This window comes from Paroedura picta, chromosome 5 (genome assembly GCF_049243985.1).
Source record: "Paroedura picta isolate Pp20150507F chromosome 5, Ppicta_v3.0, whole genome shotgun sequence".
Classification (NCBI taxonomy): domain Eukaryota; kingdom Metazoa; phylum Chordata; class Lepidosauria; order Squamata; family Gekkonidae; genus Paroedura; species Paroedura picta.
The window spans coordinates 36,845,086-36,863,743 of record NC_135373.1 but is presented as its reverse complement, the minus strand read 5'-3'; the positions used below and the strand labels follow the sequence as shown (position 1 = coordinate 36,863,743).

At 45.8% G+C, this 18,658-nt stretch overlaps 1 long non-coding RNA gene across 1 annotated transcript; it reads left to right on the top strand.

Moving 5' to 3' along the window:
* Window positions 1-10,264: 10,264 nt before the first annotated feature.
* On the top strand, window positions 10,265-17,743 carry LOC143839026 (uncharacterized). Its single transcript, XR_013231529.1, has 4 exons — window positions 10,265-10,378; window positions 13,095-13,160; window positions 16,404-16,634; window positions 17,286-17,743. It is a non-coding gene; the product is annotated as an uncharacterized LOC143839026 (long non-coding RNA).
* Window positions 17,744-18,658: the final 915 nt, after the last annotated feature.

The window sequence follows — 18,658 nt, the reverse complement described above, 5'->3', positions numbered from 1 at the left end:
AACCAACTCTTCTTCAGTGTCAGCCTTGCTGTTGCACTATCCAGAATAATTTTGTGTCACCCCCAGACTGATTCTTCCCCCCAGTTCCAGATCATTTATGAACAAATTAAAGAGCACTCATCCCAGTACCACCAATCCTTGTGGAATCCTACTGGCTACTTCCTTCTTTGTTGAGGTTGCAGCGGTGGTTACGCAGAGCTCACATGTCACAAATATCCTGCCGTCATTCCATTGGCTGCCCTCAATTACCCAAGTTCAATAGACAGTACGGGCTGTCACACCAAAAGCCCTCTGTGGCTTTTCTAGCCTAGCTCATTGCTCATGCAACCAGCCTCCTGCACGGGGCTCTGGAACCTGAGAAGAGCTCCTAAAAGGCCATGGCCCAAAAGAGGTTTATTACCTTTTGCTTTTTTTCCAGTTTTCTGTAATCTTAGTCTGATTGTGATGCTTATTAGAGGTCACATGCTATTCATCGCATTGATCTCTCCTCGTGGGAAAGGTGGAATATAAATCAAGTGAACAAACAAATGAATGAAAGAACAGGAGTTAGAGCATTGAATAGAGCAGGAGCTGGCAGGGCAGGAGCCAGCCTGCTTGGCTATTTGGGGGTGCCTCTTTTCCAGCTGTAGCAGCCTCCCGCCCATTGGCATGCAGGAGATGAGAAGCAGCCATCTCCTTGTTGCCTACAGCAGAAGAGTCCACTTGATTAGAAGAGTTTGGACAGATGGCAAGAGTTCAGGCTGGGGGGGCATCTCAGCCCCTCCTTCCCAGGTTCTCCGCTTCATTCGAAACAGCTAAATAAATTTCAGATCCTTCCCCCCACCCCTTTCCTTCCCCCCCTTGATTGCCGCAATCAACGCCTGAATCTAAACTGCCTCCTGATTATGTGACTCCCGGATTTTTGCAAGGCGCGAAACTGTCATCAATGAGAATGATTGGAGTTGATTTAGTCAGAGAGTAATTCAGGACAGTTTGGTGCAAATCCCCCGCGGTGAGGCTAACAACTCCGTCTAATTATAACTAAGCCGCCGTTGAGCCCCCAGCCGCAGGAACATCAGTTTCCAAGGCAATGAGGGACACACAGGTGAGAAGGCTGTTTGCAAGGGGGGGGGGCTCTGATTTTGCTGGGCCTCCTGCTTACCTCCTCATTCCTAATTCTTTTCCTTGCAATGCTCAGTTGGATCCACATTCTGTTTGGATTCTTTTTTTTAACGTACCTGACTGAATCGGCAAGGAGGCACACAGCCTCCCTGAGACATCGACTTGTGGCGTCAACAAAAAAAAACGAGGGGATAAAAATTCAGATTTACTGGGATGCCACAAGATTCAGAAGAAGGCATAACGGCTGTATGCACGTTATCGCCCTCTGCAATCCTCCCAGCAGTAAAATGTAGAGAGAAAACTTTCGCTGTTTTTTCCTAGTTTTGCCCCCAGTCGGGCGGGCTGACGGAGGGGGGGGGGTATTGGCTCTCCCATAATGCCTGGCATAGAACAGGAAAGGAGGAAGCCACTGTTTCACAGAAAAGACGTGCTGACTCTTTTAGGCTTGCTAACCTGCCAACAAAGGTGCGTCTAGTCAAGGCTATGGTCTTCCCAGTTGCAATGTATGGCTGTGAAAGTTGGACCATAAGGAAGGCCAAGCATCAAAGAATTGAGGCTTTTGAACTCTGGTGCTGGAGAAGACTCTTGAGAGTCCCTTGGACTGCAAGGCGAACAAACCGGTCAGTCCTAGAGGAGATCAGCCCTGACTGCTCCTTAGAAGGCCAGATCCTGAAGATGAAACTCAAATACTTTGGCCACCTCATGAGAAGGAAGGACTCCCTGAAGAAGAGCCTAATGCTGGGAGCAATCGAGGGCAAAAGAAGAAGGGGACGACAGAGAATGAGGTGGCTGGATGGAGTCACTGACGCAGTCGGTGAGAGCTTAAATGGACTCCGGGGAATGGTAGAGGACAGGAAGGCCTGGAGGATCATTGTCCAAGGGGTCACGATGGTCGGACACGACTTTGCACAACCTCCAAGTGGGGCACAGAGATCTCCTGGAATTACAATTGATCTCAAGCCGACAAAGATCAGTTCCCCTGGAGAAAACGGCAGCTTTGGACCAAGTAAATAGCTGTTTTGGAGGGAGATCTCTTTGGCATGACATGCCCGCTGAGTAGGGTTGCCACTTCCCCCCAGCCTCCTTGCTAGCTCCAGGATGGGCAATTCCTGGAAATCTGGGGGCGGAGCCTGGGGAGGACAAAGATCTCAGCTAGGTACAATGGCCTAGAGCCCACCCTCCCAAGCTTCCATTTTCTCCAAGGAAACTCTTTCTATAGCTGGGAAATGATGTTACAGTGGTGGCCTCCCTATGGCTCAGCAGCAATGGCCCAGATCCAACCGCACATTTCCAAAGACTTCGGAGCACTCCTCTTCTGAACAGAGGAGGGTGGTTTCTGCTGATGCCCCTTCCCATTGCAGCTCAGTCACACTTTGACTGAACTTCCTCGCACATCAGGGGAGCTTCTTATCAGTTTGACTAATTATTGACTAATTATTTGACTAAGTTGTCTTGTGTGCCATGCCAAACAAGCTGTTGTGGGTCAGCCAGGGGCTAGTCTGCACTCACATGTTTTTCCATGGTAAATCTTGCCGAATTCTGAAGAAGAAGAGTTGGAATTTCATTGTCCCAGCTTCCGTGCAGGAGCACAAAATGGGGGCGAATGAGGCGCACCGGGCCAAAGGTTCCCCTGTGTGGGTGGCGGAAGAGATGAGGCAACCTGCCATGACTAAAACTCCACTCAGCAGCCCTGCATGGAACCTCCAGTGTGTAAACAGTCATGTGCCACTTTTCTCTACCAGAAGGAGTCTCAAAGCACCCTTAAGAAATCGCCTTCCCTTTCCTCTCCCCACAACACACACCCAGTGAGGTAGGGGAGGCTGAGAGAGCCCCGATATTACTGAAGAAGAAGAAGAAGAAGAAGAAGAAGAAGAAGAAGAAGAAGAAGAAGAAGAAGAAGAAGAAGAAGAAGAAGAAGAAGAAGAAGAAGAAGAAGAAGAAGAAGAAGAAGAAGAAGAGTTGGTTCTTATATGCCAATTTTCTCTACCCAAAAAAGTATAAAAGTGGCTTACAATCACCTTTCCTTTCCTCTCCCCTCAACAGACACCTTTCTAAAGGAGGTGAGGCTGAGAGAGCCTTGATATTACTGAAGAAGAAGAAGTGTTGGTTCTTATATTCTGCTTTTCTGTGAGGGAGGGGAGGCTGAGAGAGCCCTACTGAAGAAGAAGTGTTGGTTCTTATATGCCACTTTTCTCTACCCAAAAGAGTATCAAAGTGGCTTACAATCACCTTCCCTTTCCTCTCCCCACAACAGACACCTTTCTGAAGGAGGTGAGGCTGAGAGAGCCCTGATATTATGGCTCAGTCAGAACAGCTTTCTCAGTGCCGTGGCGAGCCCAAGGTCACCCAGCGGGCTGCATGTGGTTGAGTGCAGAATCGAACCCAGCATGCCAGATTAGAAGTCCGCACTCCTAACCACTATACCAAGCTGGAGGAGGAATGGAAGGAAAAAGTCAGGAATCTCACTGTGCCATTATGTAGACACTATGAGGGAAACGTTGGCTTAGAAATGTCTGAAATAAAACAAGGAAGGGAAGTCGTACAAGTGAACGTATACTGTATAGTGGTTAAGAGGAGCAGATTCTAACCTGGAGAGCTGGGTTTGAGTCCCCACTCCTCCTCCACATGAAGACTTCTGGAGTGGCCTTGGACCTGTCACGGTTCTTGCAGAGCTCGCTCAGCCTCACCTACCTCACAAGATGCTGGTTGTGGAGAGAGGAAAGTGATTATAAGGCTCCTCAAGGTAAAGAAAAGCGGGGTATAAAAACCTGCTCTGCTTCTACAGCACTCCATTTTCCAGGGCCATGGTTATGAGGGGGCGTTTCTTGTCTTCACCAGTGACCCTCTGCTGGCGATGCTAACTAGAACTAGCAAACTACAGCTCTTTGTTAAGTTCTCCATGGAGCCATTAATCTTTTCCCCCAACCCTTTTTCTGCCTTCATCGTAAAGTTTCTTTATAAAACACCAGCAGGTGTGTAGTACTGGGGTGGAGGTGCTTTGAAATGCTTTGAAAGAGATGCCTCTGTTCTCCCCTCCCTTTTGTCTCTTGGAACAAACCAGTCCTCCTCTCAGCCTCCTCGCATTTAATTTCGCTGCGCACTGAATGTCACCCTCCCGTTAATTGCTTTTCTGCTCGTCTTTGTGCATTCCATTACCCCATAAAACAATGCCACACGTACCGTTTTATTTTTAAAAGCCCACTTGTTTGTTTTATATTGGAATTATCCAGTCGGTTTTGGCCCGTGGAAACAGCTGCATTTCCACTTCAGCTTTTCCTTTTTTAAAATTCTTTGTGATGATGAAAAAGGGACAGCGCTGAGATAAACCGACCAGGGAAGGGTGGGATAGAAGAATAATTGCTAGCGTTTGTCATCATTGTTGTTATCTTCTTCTTCTTCTTCTCTTCTTCTTCTTCTTCATCTTCTCTTCTTCTTCTTATTCTTACCGTATTTGCCGGCGTATAAGACGACTGGGCGTATAAGACGACCCCCCAATATTTCCACTCAAAATATAGAGTTTGTTACATTACATTATAGTACTATGGGCCACTGTGGGCAGCTATGTCTATCCCAACTGAAGTGCACCTGGCGTATAGGACGACCCCCCCCCCACTTGGAGGCATGTTTTTCAGGGGGGGGGGAAGTAGTCTTATACGCCAGTAAATACTGTATTCTTAGTCTTAGTCTTAGTCTTAGTCTTAGTCTTAGTCTTAGTCTTAGTCTTAGTCTTAGTCTTAGTCTTAGTCTTAGGCAACACCAATCTGGGAAGAGGCTATCACAAGGGACCCCCAACTAATTCAAACCTGAGGGTACCTTTGACATTATGACACAGGACGCTGGGTGCTGCCACAAAATGGCTGCCTCCAGAGGCAAAGCCAACTACTAAATGGCTGCCACAGGAAGACTACGGAATGTCATTCATATCCTACCTTTTCCCCAATGTGGGCCCAAAGCACCTTAGATCATTCTCCTCTCCTCCATTTCATGCTCACGGCAATCCTGTGAGATAGACTAGGCAGAGAGTGTCTGCTTAGGCCAAGGTCATCAAACTTCCATGGCACAAGTAGGGATTCGAACCAGGGTCTCCCAGAGCCTAGTCCAGCACTCTTTACCACTACACCACACTTGCTCTCCTGAGGTCAAGTGTAACTCCAATAGTAACTCTTCCAACATTTCAGGCAGAAGCTCTGTTTGACAAGAACATATTGTTTTAAATATTTTCTTGCATATACACATAGTATATGTTGGGGTGGCAACTGCTGCTGAAGCACCTTTAAAAAAAAATTGCACAGCCAATCGGACTTCCAATGGCCAATTAGAAGCCTTCCTGGGGCAAAAGCGTCACCTGGTCCCATCCACTTTCTAAAAACACTTGGAAGACACCAAGAAAGGTGTCGGCAGGCACCACGTTAGGGCTATCGTGAAGGTACAGAAAGAAGAGGAAAGCAGTCCTAGAGGGAAATAGGAGTCTCTGTCCCAGAATTCCAAGTGTCCTCTCCAGACCTGAGCACAGGGAAGTAATCGAACTCTGTAGATGCGAGGCAGACTTCTATGCTCTTTGTCACAACACAGGGCAAGCAATTTGCTACAAACAGGTGCACAAACAGCACAACTAAACAAACTGGGCTCTTCCCTGATTATCTCCACAGTTCCCTCTTTGGGCTACTCCTCTGTACCACCAAGGATACCATCATTTATCTTCTTCTTGACACAAAGTCCCCTCTCTTCTGGAGGAGTTTGTGTACTCTTTTGAAACATGAGCTGAATGGCTTAGTTTGACTGATGTTTTTCCCACCCACTGCTATTTTAAAAGGTCATTTAATTATTATTACAGTGAATTTGCTAAAAGACTGGAAATTGTTCATGAGTTCCTAGCAAAAGAGGTTATGAAGGTGAGGTTATGAGTGTATCTCCTAGCAACAAGTCTCTTTTAATTACTTCTGTTTACAATGGAGAAAGCATCTGCCATTAATCACTAACCTTAACATTTTTATTCCCCTTATGTTTTTGTGAATGGCAATTGAACCCAAGAGACTGATGATCTCAGTTTGTTATTATTTGTTCTACATTATGCTGCATGTTTGTTAGATATCTTCATGATGCTGTTTAGTAATTTACTGCTAATTTACTCTCTCCTTATATCTGATTATTCCTATTTCATTGCCTGAGGAAGTGTGCCTGCACATGAAAGCTCACACCTTGAATAAAACTTTGTTGGTATTAGAGATGCCATTGGACTTAAATTTTGTTCTCCTTCCCCAGTGATCCTTGGTTCTGTGTTCCTCTCTGCTCTCTTTCTTCCTCCATCAAAATTTAGATTGCAAATTCTGTAGGGCAATGTTTTCTCCCTATATGTGTGTTACACTAGTCCTGTTCAAATATTACAGTAGACATACACAGAGCCTGTGTACACATACCATGGTTTATGACAAAGGGCCACCATGAGTTCATTTTACCAATAAAACTGGGCACCAGAACCTCAATCAACATGTGGTTTCACAGAAGCAAGGAGAATGGCAGTTCCAAATATTAAGTTATATTACCAAGTATCTGGCTTGGTGTGGATTACAGATTGAGTCAAAGACACTAAGGAAAGTCTAGTAAAACTGAAATCAGCAGATCTAGAAAAAGACTTACATAATTATTTATGGAAAAAGAAATCAGATTGATTACAGCTCAAGAAAAAAAAGTCATATAATCAGAGATGGTCTCTTGAGAATATGGTTTGCATGATGGAACTTATCGAGTCCTACAAACTCCTGCTGGAGTTTCCAACAAAAATTTATTATAAGAATATGAGAAACAAAAACGATTTTCTAACTTTCAGCTCAAGTGAAATCCAAATCTTGGCACATTTTTAAAGACAAAGGAATTAATTTTCAGGGGCTAATATATTATCAATCAGTTTTGAGATTAAAGGAAATAACGCATATGGAAGGCAACGCTTTATGAGAAAAGACTGAGTTTGAATAGATGTTTACAAAGCAAAAAGACCGTTTACTACGATAGATATATAAGTTACGTCTTAAATTTGAAACAGAAGAACAAGTGAAAAAATGCATGATTAAATGGATGTAAAATTTTAGAGAGCAAATACTTATGTTACAATAGGACCAGTTATGGGGAAAACATTTTTAGAGGGTACATCACTCCTAAGGACATTGAAAAAAATGGATAAAGGCACCAATGGAAAATACTGGAAATGTCAAGATACAGGTGGAACTTTTAACCATATGTGATAGACTTGTAAAATAGGGGAGAAATCTGGAAGGAAATACAAGGAAAAATTTAAAAGACACAGTGGAACTGGGAACAGGGGGGTTATGAAAATTGGGCATATAGAACTATTAGTGGCATTGAACCAGCAATGCCTATTCACTAAAACATTTTAGATGAATCCAAATCATTGTGTCCGTTTTCATAGTTACAAATTGCTGCCATCTCCAGTTACTAAAAGATCCACAGTTAAAAGGGAAACAATTCCAGAGATTTTAGAGTTGTGACCTTCTACTTACATGTAACTGTGTGCCTTCAATGTAAACCTGTGAGGCTAACTAATCTTCTGATTGACTCTTACAATTACAAATACATACAGATATATAAAACACACACAAAATATTGTTTTTAAATAGTGTATTAGATTGCACAGGAACAAAGAGAAGGAGTGCTAGATTCTTTGCTTGAAAAGTAGGTCAATTTAATCACTTGGTCATAATCAAAGGAGAGACATGCTGGAGTTAGTTTTGTTCATGAACTGTCCAAAAGCAGATGTACATATCCTTATCCATTGTTGTTCCTTTATATATTTGTGAAACAGTCTGGGGGGTGGAACGCATCCGGCTGTCCAAGTTGGAATAGGGCCAATCAGGGTGCAGCCAGCTTTGCCCTGATTGGCCCTGCCCCTGCAGCTCCCGCCCTCCATCCCTGGACTCTAGCCTCTTTGCTCTTAGATGCCTCAGTACCTGGAGCCAGCAGCAGGTAAGGGGTGAGGGCCCTGGGCAAAGGGTCATGGTGGAGGGCTTGCTAATGAGGGCCTCTTGGTCTGCTAGGCTGGGTCTGCTTACGAGGGCTCTTGGCCTGCTAGGCTGGGCCTGCTGACAAGGACCTCCTGGCCTGCTAACTGCCTGCTAAGAAGCTCTGTCCCAGCTCTGCTAACGAGCTTCCCAGCCCCCACCTGCCCCACTTGATCTGGCTGCGAGCTGCAGCCCAAAGCCACCTTAAGCTGCCTGGCTGGGGGCCAGGGGAGGGGACCCTTTCAAGGCCCATTTTTAGGAATGGGCTTTGAAGCTAGTTTTATTACTAATTACCAAAGGCATAAGTGCAGGTGCAAAGTTGTTGTAATAGCTGGCCAGCTGCTGGTATCAGGTTACAAAATCCTTCACCTTCCAAGTGAACTATAAGATCCAAAGTCATTCCAAACCAAGGTTCAAGAGTCCAGAAATCCATCAAGCACATTAGTCCAGACACCAGTCCAAGACATTAGAGTCTTCAAGCAAAACAATGTCAGTTTGAAACTTACATTGCACCCACAGCATCCCTTAAGCGATTTTATACTTAAACAGTTTAAAACTTACATTGCACCCACAGCATCCCTTAAGTGATTTTATACAGCTGTTCAGACCTAATCCTGCAATAACTCATCATTGCTCTCAGCAGACAGCTGATATCCAGCCATGGTTGATCTGTGGTTACACTACCTTTCCCCAGATATCCAGCAACAGATATAACTTGCTACATTTGAGGAAACCGCTCCAAGATCCCCAGTTTTAAGTGTAGATATCTGCATTTTGCCAGATTAAATTCCTCTCCAGCACCTCCAACACTTATGTAGCGAAGCAGCCTGTTAATTGGTCAGGGTGTCAGTTTGAAGACTGCCTAGTTCCCAATTGCCATTCCCCCACAAGACTTATTTTTGCCTTCATTTTGGGATCTGTTTTAAAGTGACTGCACTCCAAAAGCGCACACTTCTCTCAGCAGAGATTTGCCTCTTGCATTTCCTTTCCCCTCCTCATTCTCTGTGAGGCTACAGCCTCCCCCCCCCATGACTCCTGCAGAAAAAGAAAGATAAACAAGCAGCCTCATGCTCCACTTGGCCCTCCCCTGGCTTGCTCAAGCTGTAGACTCAGGAGACAAAAGGCAGGAAATAAAGTACTCTCCAGCCTTGTGCTCCTTTAATGCTAGCTGGAGCTTCAGCCAACCCCCGATCAAATGGGAAGGAGACAGAAAATTGGGACAATGCAAATGCAGAAGGGCAACATGTTTAAAATCAGGAAACAGGAAGGCTGTAGATGCAGGTTGATATCGACCAGAGCCAGCTCGGTGTAGTGGTGGACTTCTAATCTGACAAGGTGGGTTTAATTCCCCTCTCCTGCCCCACAAGCAGCCAGTTGGGTGAACTTGGGCCAGTCACAGCACTGATGAAGCTGTTCTGACTGAGCAGTAATATCAGGGCTCTCTCAGCCTCACCTCCCTCACAGGGTGTCTGTTGTGGGGAGAGGAAAAGGAAGGCGAATGTAGACTCATTTGGGTAGAGAAAAGCGACATAGAAGAACCAACTCTTCTTCTTCAGTAATATCAGGGCTCTCTCAGATTCCCCTACCTCACTGGGTGTATGTCGTAGGGAAAGGGAAAGGAAGGCGAATGTAAGCCACTTTGAGACTCCTTCTGGTAGAGAAAAGCGGCATATAAGAACCAACTCTTCTTCTTCAGTAATATTAGGGCTCTCTCAGCCTCACCTCCCTCAGAGGGTGTCTGTGGCGGGGAGAGAAAAGGGAAGGCAATTGTAAGCCACTGAGATTCCTTTGGGTACAGAAAAGTGGCATATAAGAACCAACTCTTCTTCTTCTTCAGTAATATCAGGGCTCTCTCAGCCTCCCCTACCTCACCGGGTATGTGTCGTGGGGAGAGGAAAGGGAAGGCGATTTCTTAAGGGCGCTTTGAGACTCCTTCTGGTAGAGAAAAGTGGCACATGACTGTTTACACACTGGAGGTTCCATACAGGGCTGCTGGGTGGAGTTTTAGTCATGGCAGGTTGCCTCACCTCTTCCTGCACCCACACAGGGGAACCTTTGGCCCGGTGCGCCTCATTCGCCCCCAATTTGTGCTCTTCTTCTTCAGAATTCGGCAAAATTTACAGTGGAAAAACATGAGAGTGCAGACTAGCCCCTGGCTGACCCACAACAGCTTGTTTGGCATGGCAGACAAGACAAATTTCAACACCGAATAATTAGTCAAACTGATAAGAAGCTCCCCTGATGTGTGAGGAAGTTCCGTCAAAGTAAGTTCACCAGGAAATACTTTCATGTTGAAATTCTCTGTTTCTCAGTATAGAACTTCTTTCAGGGAATGAAACTAGATGGAGAAAAGGAAAGCAGGATTCCTGTACCAGGCAGCTGTGGAAAAGAAAGCACTCTGGCAGCTTTTTATGGGGTGGGATGCAATTCCTGACCTAGTCCATGAGGTGGCAGCCTCTCAGCATATTGTGATGTTTTTGGGGTCTTTTTTTTTTTAACTTCCTTAAGGGATAAAATTAAACACTTGGCCAGAAAGAGTTTTTTGCAAATATCAGGTACCCCTTTTATCTTAGCATAGAGTTATCGCCATTGCCATTCTGCATGACACTCAGAAAAAATACACAGGAGGCATTTTTCCCAAATCTCCATGCCAAGAAAAGTATCACCTGCTTTAGTTCTTGTGCCAGGCTGTCATTCAAGGCAAAGGAATGGGGTAATAAGAACCTTAGTTGCATGCAGATGTGTGCAAAAGAAAACAAACCCTTTCATATTAGCAGGGCCTCCTCCTGGCCTCAGCTTCAATGCAGAAATTAGATCCCCCAGGAATTCACTTGGATCCACCATGAGTGAAGAGCGGGTAGAAGATGCAGGTCCTCTCTCTCTCGTAGCTCTTAAATCCCACCTTATTCACCCATATGGTTGGTGGCAGCAATATTTTCACACTGTCCCAATAGCGGGCTTTTCTTGAAAGTGACGGAGCAGCAAGTGTGCATGAGAGTAAAGGTAAAGGTATCCCCTGTGCAAGCACTGGGTCATGTCTGACCCTTGGGGTGACGCCCTCCAGCGTTTTCATGGCAGACTCAATACGGGGTGGTTTGCCAGTGCCTTCCCCAGTCATCACCGTTTACCCCCCAGCAAGCTGAGTACTCATTTTACCGACCTCGGAAGGATGGAAGGCTGAGTCAACCTTGAGCCGGCTGCTGGGATCGAACTCCCAGCCTCATGGGCAAAGCTTTCAGACTGCTGCCTTACCACTCTGCGCCACAAGAGGCTCTTGCATGAGAGTAGAGGGAGCCTTTTCTCTCCTCTTCTCCTTTACCTGCAACATTTTTGATCATCGTGCAAGGGAAAGTAGGAAGCAACGGCAGATGACCAAGATGTGAGACACTAGAACTCAGCTCTAGAACCATCTCTGCTTAGCTCATGCCTTGAAACCCCCATTGGGTTGCAACTAGGGTTGAGTGCTTTGGCTCCGTTCAGCCGCCGTGGCAATCACCGAAGCCCGAGGCGGCGGGTAAGAGGCCAGTGCCACGGCCACGGCCACCTTCCTCTCTACGCCGTTGGCCACCAAAGCTCTCAACCCTAGTTGCAGCTTGACAGTATGCTTTACCTGTCTTTACTGCCATGGAAATCGGTGCAGCTGGTGTAGAACAAGGCATCTTCTGTTCCAGAGGTCTCTGCTCTCTTTGAAAAGGACCACAGACATCTTTATCAGCTGGCCCCCAGGAAAGCCAGTGTGATGGAGCGGTTGAGAGCAGCAGAGGTTAGACTCCCCACTTCTCCACTTTAAGCCTGCTTGACCAGCCAGTGTTCTCTCAGAATTCTCTCAGCCTCACTTACCTCATGGGGTGACTGTTGTAGAGATAGAAAAGGAAGGCAATCTCAGCTGCTCTGAGATTTCTTAAGGGCAGAGGGATAAACTATAGTGGGGTGAAAGGGCTCAAGACAGCCCCCTTCCCCGCAGATTTCCTGGAGGGGACAGTACCCTTCCCCAAATTGCCAGGCAAGTATCCTGTCACTGCCTAGGCTTAAGCTGTGCAGTTTCAATCTCTCCATCCGTAAAAAGGCTACCAACTCTGTTTTCTTTCTCTGGGACTTTGGGACATTTACTTGCCCAGTAGGAGCCACCCCTCCACCGCCTAACCTCATTTTGTCCCTGGATCTTTAAAAGCTCTGCCTGAAAGCCCTACTTTCAACTTGTGGATCATCAAGACGGAAAATGAACTAGAAGGGAAGGTGTTTTTTGGTATCCTGGAAATTGCAGCTTTAGAGAAAAAGAAACGGAGGACGTGAGAATTTCCGGGGTCAGCCCCACCACATTTGCCCTAGGAGATTGCGTGCCCCAGCCAGCCCTGAAGCTGGGGAAGTGGGCTGCCAGGTTTCAGCAGAACAGAGCCTGGACTGAGTCCACTTAGGAGTCATCCTGCAAGAAGGACCCCAGCCAGCTCTTATCAGCAGAAGCCAACCTAGCCCAGTTTTTTCTTTTTTTGGGGGGGGGGAGCTAGATCCGAAATCCAGGGGAGTTCTGTCAGTGGGTGTGGATGTGCAAGCAGAACTGACCTTCTTAGCAGAGGTCAAGGGGGGCACCACCCAGTTCTTTAAGGAAGTTCAGGGGGAAGGGTAAGAAGTCAGACATTCCCTAGTAGGCTACTTTGTAGACCAGTGAAAGGTAACCCCTTTCTCTTGCTGTTCTGAGGCACCCAACAAAAAGCAGCCGTGGAGTGTGCGGGCTCCAGCAAATCGTGACAGGGAACATTTTTGTTCTTAGCCATGTTCGTTGGGATGCTGGGGGAGAAGAGGCTTGTGGCTGAAATACTGGAAGTTAAGGTGATTTTGGTATCCTGAGACCTGCAAATTTAGAGAAAATGGAACAGAAAATAAGTGAACAGCTTTCTTTCTTTCTTTCTTTCTTTCTTTCTTTCTTTCTTTCTTTCTTTCTTTCTTTCTTTCTTTCTTTCTTTCTTTCCCCCATAATTTCAGATCAGCATACATGAGTACCAGTCTTTACTGTTGATTCTGAGATGCCTTCTGAGATACCCGTTTTTGGTATGTGATTTATTTATTATTATTTATTATATTTATATACCGCCCTCCCCGGGGGCTCAGGGTGGTTGTTAGAATGCCAGTCTAAGATGGAGGAGACCAGAGTTCAAATCCCCACATAACCATGAAGCACACTCAGTTATGAGGAAAAGTGAAAGGAACAGGAAGTATTTCCTTGCATAAACAAATGAAATATTTATTCAAATCAGTGATTGAGTTTATGATTGTGACATCTTTCCTCTCCCAGAGTCCTCTTTCTTTGACTCAGACTATTACAAGTAACAAACATATATATTTAAAACCATATGATTCACTGTTGATGGCATGTGTTTTTGCCTTTTTTAAAAGAAATATAAATTATTTCATATTTAAATAATTTCACATCAATTACTACGTGTGGACCTTGGCCAGGTTCGGCCCTGTGCCCGTTTCCCCTCCGGGAAATTGAGACATCTTCGCCCCTAATTAAGGTAGAGAAAAGTGAGGTATAGAAACCAAATCTTAGTCTTTTTCCAAGAAGACCTTGAGAGATTACAATGGGACATCAGTGTTTCCACCTCATTACCACTCTGAGCGTGGATCAGTGTCCAAAAATAGAGGGTACATGGTGGTAAACGCACATCAGACAAGGCAAACTGTTATGGTAAAAAGTTCATAGCACGGAGGTAACTTTAGGTGTCCATATAGACCCTAGTTGGTAGTCAGAAGATCTTGTCGCTTGCAAAACTGAGAAAGGGCTCTTAAAGTCTAAAACGGCATGGCCAGTCTGTTCATATAGAATCAGGATCATAGAGCTGGTAGGGGCTATACAGGCCATCCAGTCCAACCCCCTGCTCAACGCACGATCAGCCTAAAGCATCCATGATAAGTATCTGTCTAGTTGCTCCTTAAAGACTGCCAGAGAGGGGGAGCTCACCACCTCCTTAGGCAGCTGATTCTACTGCTGAACTACTCTGACTGTGAAGTTTTTCCTGATATCTGCCATTCTACACATAGTTTAAGCCCACTGCTGAAGAGCCTGTCCTCTACTGCCAACAGGAACCTTTCCCTGCCCTCCTCTAAGTGACAACCTTTCAAATACTTAGAGAGCCATCATGTCCCCTCTCAACCTCCTCCTATCCAGGCTAAACATTCCCAAGTCTTATTTTTCTTTACCGAAATAAGTTCCCCTTACCTGGATTGTTTTGCTTTACCTGGGCCCATTCTGCACACATAGGATAATGCACTTTCAATGTGCTTTGTCAGCTGGATTTTCCTGTGCAGGAAAATGTACTTCTAAAGTGCATTGAAAGTGCATTATCTATTGTGTGCAGAATAGGCCCTGGGCTGTGTTCTTTTGACCATCCTCCATGCTATGAACTTTAATGTGTATGCCCTGTGGCATCATATCAGAAGATAAAAATTTCAATTCAACCCAAGGTTGAGAGATTATTTATACAGATTTTATTTGTGCCATTATCCAGTTTTCCTGAGCCTGGAACAAGCTACAGCTGTTCACTTTTAGAATGATGGGCAACCAACTGGGTGACCTTGGGCTCCCCATAGCACTGATAAAGCTGTTCTGACCGAGCAGTAATATCAGGGCTCTCTCAGCCTCACCTCCCTCACAGGGTGTCTGTTGTGGGGAAAGGAAAGGGAAGGTGACTGTAAGCCGCTTTGAGACTCCTTCGGGTAGAGAAAAGCGGCATATAAGAACGAACTCTTCTTCTCCTTCTTCCTTTTCTTCTCCTACTTCCTCTTCTCTCTCACCCCTGTCTACCTCACAGGGTGTCTGTTGTGGGGAGAGGAAAGGAAGGAAATTGTAAGCCACTCTGAGGCTCTTTAGGGTAGTAAAAAACTCTTTTTCTTCTGCATGAAGAACAGAGGCTCTACCAATGATCCCCAGCCCCTCCTCTTTCCTTCCTTCTCAGGGCCCACAAAGACCAAAGGCTTCCTGGCCTGGCCTTGGGAAAAACCAGGAAGGAGATAGGCTTTTAGGTGAACAAGCACATTTCTTCCTCATTGCAACAGCCGTTTTTGCATAGAGGCCAGGTGTTCTCAGAAACCGGAGCTCCGCCCCCGCCTTCAGAAAGAAGCTATTTCACAACCGCCAGAGCACTGCTGGAAAGAGACAAAAGGAAGCTGAGCCATGTGAACCCAGAAGGCAGCTTGCTGCCTGCCAAGGAAGCCTCCTGCATTTCAAGAAGAGCTCAGCTTGCGGGGGCAGGGGGAGGGAGTACCTGGGATGGCGGGTGTACAGTACTCAGGGCTCAGTCACACAAGGCAATTTACTTCAGAAGGGCCACACCAAGCCTCGGGCTGGATAGTTCTCATTCCAAACAACCACGACCAAAGATTTCTGGCAGCAGAGCTCAGAACCCTTTAGAAGGAACAATCCACTTGGAAGGCTCTGCCCCACAGAAGGCGGTGGGAGTAGCAGGGCAGGCCTGTCTTTGTACCTTTCAGTGGAGCCTGTGCAGGAAAATTTCCCAGGGGCTTGGTGTAGCTGTTAAGGGCAGAGGCCTCTAATCTGGAGAGCAGGGTTTGATTTCCCATTCTTCTGCATGCAGCCAGCTGGGTGACCCCAAACTCATCACAGAGCTGTTCTCACAGAGCAGTTCTGTCAGAGCTTTCTCCGCCCCACCTACCTCACAGGGCACCAGTGGTGGGGAGAGGAAGGGAAGGTGATTGTAAGCCACTTTGAGACTCCTTCAGGTACTGGAAAGCAGAGTATAAAAACAAACTATTCCTTTTATTCTGTTTCCTTTCCCCCATTTGGCTTTGTCTAGGAACCCAAGCAGAGCAGAAGCAGCTACAAGGCCTTCTCTGAAAGTAAAAGGGATGCTTACTGTTGGAGATTGCCACCTATACAGTCTGTTTGCATGTATAAAATGCCACCAAGTCACTCCCAAGCAATGGAGACCCCATAGGGCTTGCAAGGCAATTTCTCATTGCCACCTCTGTGTCACCACCCTGCACTTTCTTGGTGGTCTCCCATCTAACTATTAACTAAGGCCGACTCTGCTTGGCTCCTGAGATTTGATAAGATTGGAATGGCCCCGACCATCCAGGTAGGGTTGGCAGCTTCAAGAAGGTAGATAAGAGGCACCTGTTGGAGTACATAAAAATTTAAAAGGATGTGCATTACTGGCGAATAGAAAAAGGTCAATTCGCTAGCGAGCACCTCCCCGCGCTTGACAGTAAGACCCCATCACCACTTTGATGTTTGAAGATTTGTGAATAAGGTAATTTTCTAACTTTTTACAGGTGATGATGATATCTGTTCAGTCGTGTCCGACCCTCTGCGATTCTATAGGAAAGTCTTTGTCATGCTTCTCTGTCAATGACCACTTCTTTCAGCTGGCTCATGGTCATCCCTGTGTCGGCTTTGATCGTGTCGAGCCAGCGGATCCTTTGGCGACCACGTTTCCTTTTGCCGCTGGCCATGCTGAGCATTCATGATTTCTCTAGCAAGTTTGATCGCCTGATGTGTCCAAAGTAAGTGAGCTTTAGCTGTAATATCTTCCCTTCTAACGACATAGTTGGTTTGCTCCTCTCTAAATCTATCTTGTTGGTAACTTTGGCTGTCCGTGGTATTCGAGCATTCGTCTCCAACACCATAATCCAAAAGCATATTATAAAAGATATATTATAATTGAACATTGGTGGATAAGCCATAACAATAGTTTGCCTCCTGCCCCAGCTATATTAAAGCAATTCAGAGAGACTTCTAGAAAATAGGAACGCTTAAAGCATTTGTTAATACCAATAGGCTGTTAATTGATGTTAATTTCAATTTAGAAGTTGTTACAAAAATCTTAGTTTTGAAAACTGCTTGGATCCCATTCTGGCTCATTTTGAACAGAAGGAAGAAAAACGGTTCAGCCTGTGCCTGTTTCTTTATTCAAGTGGGTAGCCATGTTGGTCTGAAGTAGCACAATAAAATCAGAGTCCAGTAGCACCTTTAAGACCAATAAAGATTTATTCAGGGCGTGAGCTTTCGAGTGCAGGTCTGAGGAAGAGTGCTTGCACTCAAAAGCTCATGCCATGAATAAATCTTTGTTGGTCTTAAAGGTGCCACTGGACTCTGATTTTGTTGTTTCTTTATAGGTTTGGCTTCACGTGACTGACGGGTCCCTTTGTTTTCAGCTTCCAGGTGGGGCCTGGAGATCTCCACCTTTTACAAATGATCTTCAGACCTCAGGGATGAGTTTGCCTGGAGAAAATGGCTGGAGAGTGGAATTTAAGATATTGTACTGTGCTAAGGTCTCTTCCCTCCTCAAACTTTGCCCTCTCCAGGCTCCAGTCCCCAAATTCCAACCCATAGCTGGCAAATTTACATCCAGGGCTGGGCAACACAGAACTCTGCAAATGTAGATTGTTCCCAGAAAGACTGACTTGGTTTGTTGAGGAAATCACTGCAGACTATTTCAGAGTACCCTGTTTATTCCTTTTATTCCACATACACACATCCTTTGCATTCACAGTTGTTCATTCCTAGTTCCAAATAAAATCAGGGGCAAAGCCGGTGAAGTTTCAGGCCAGATCTTTCTGAATGGACTGTGTCATTTTGTACAATGCAACAGCATCTGCCCAGCAAAAACCAAATCAGCTTAAGTGGGGTTCTGATATGTGCTTTTCTGTGCCAGCAAAAGAATCTCTGCAGCCTGAGATTAAAAATCACAGCAAGAGGCTCAAAAAAGATGTTGGGGGAAGAAAAAGAAGATGGAAGTTGTGGCAGGGTCTGAAATTGCCTTGCACTGAAGCAGCATGAAAATGCGTTGATTTGGGAATAATTCTTCAGATCCAGACAGGGATCCCATTTGTTTCTATGAACTTTGAAACGTAGTGATCCAGTGTGGTGTAGCAATTGGTGTCACACTCGGATGTGGGAGACCCAGCTTCCAATCCTCACATGCAATGGTTCAAAAGGGAATTCCTTTTGCACTGCCAACCTATTTAAACTGTGCCTCACATACACATGCCGGCGTGGGAACTGCTTCCCTTTACATGCAGCCGCTGCGCAACTGAGGATATCCAAATTAGGTGTGTCTCTCCTGCCAGTTGACAGGGTGCCGCTTATGTGGCAAGAGCCACGCATTCAGTGCAATCCTGAAGCCGCTATCCTGGGAGCAACATGGCACTTCCTTCCGAGTAAACCTGCTTATGATTCCTCCCCCAACACACAGTGGGCCATAGCAACAGAGAGCAGCAATGAAGTCAGAGGTTTTATCAAACACACGAGAAAGCTAAAAAGGCATCTCACTACCTCATATCTAAGAATACCATCACTTCTGAAACAAGCAGCGCCCATTGAAGCGTGATCAAGACAAGTTGGCCTTTGGTTCAAGTTTATTTAGTTAGCTCGGTTACACTCTGCCCTTCTCTTCAATGGCGACTCAAAGCAAATAGATTATCCTTAGCCCCACAACAACCTTGTGAGGTAGGCCCGGTCGTGAGCATGTAACCGACCCGAGGTCATCCATACTGCGGTCTGAACTTGGGTCTTTCCAGATCGTAGC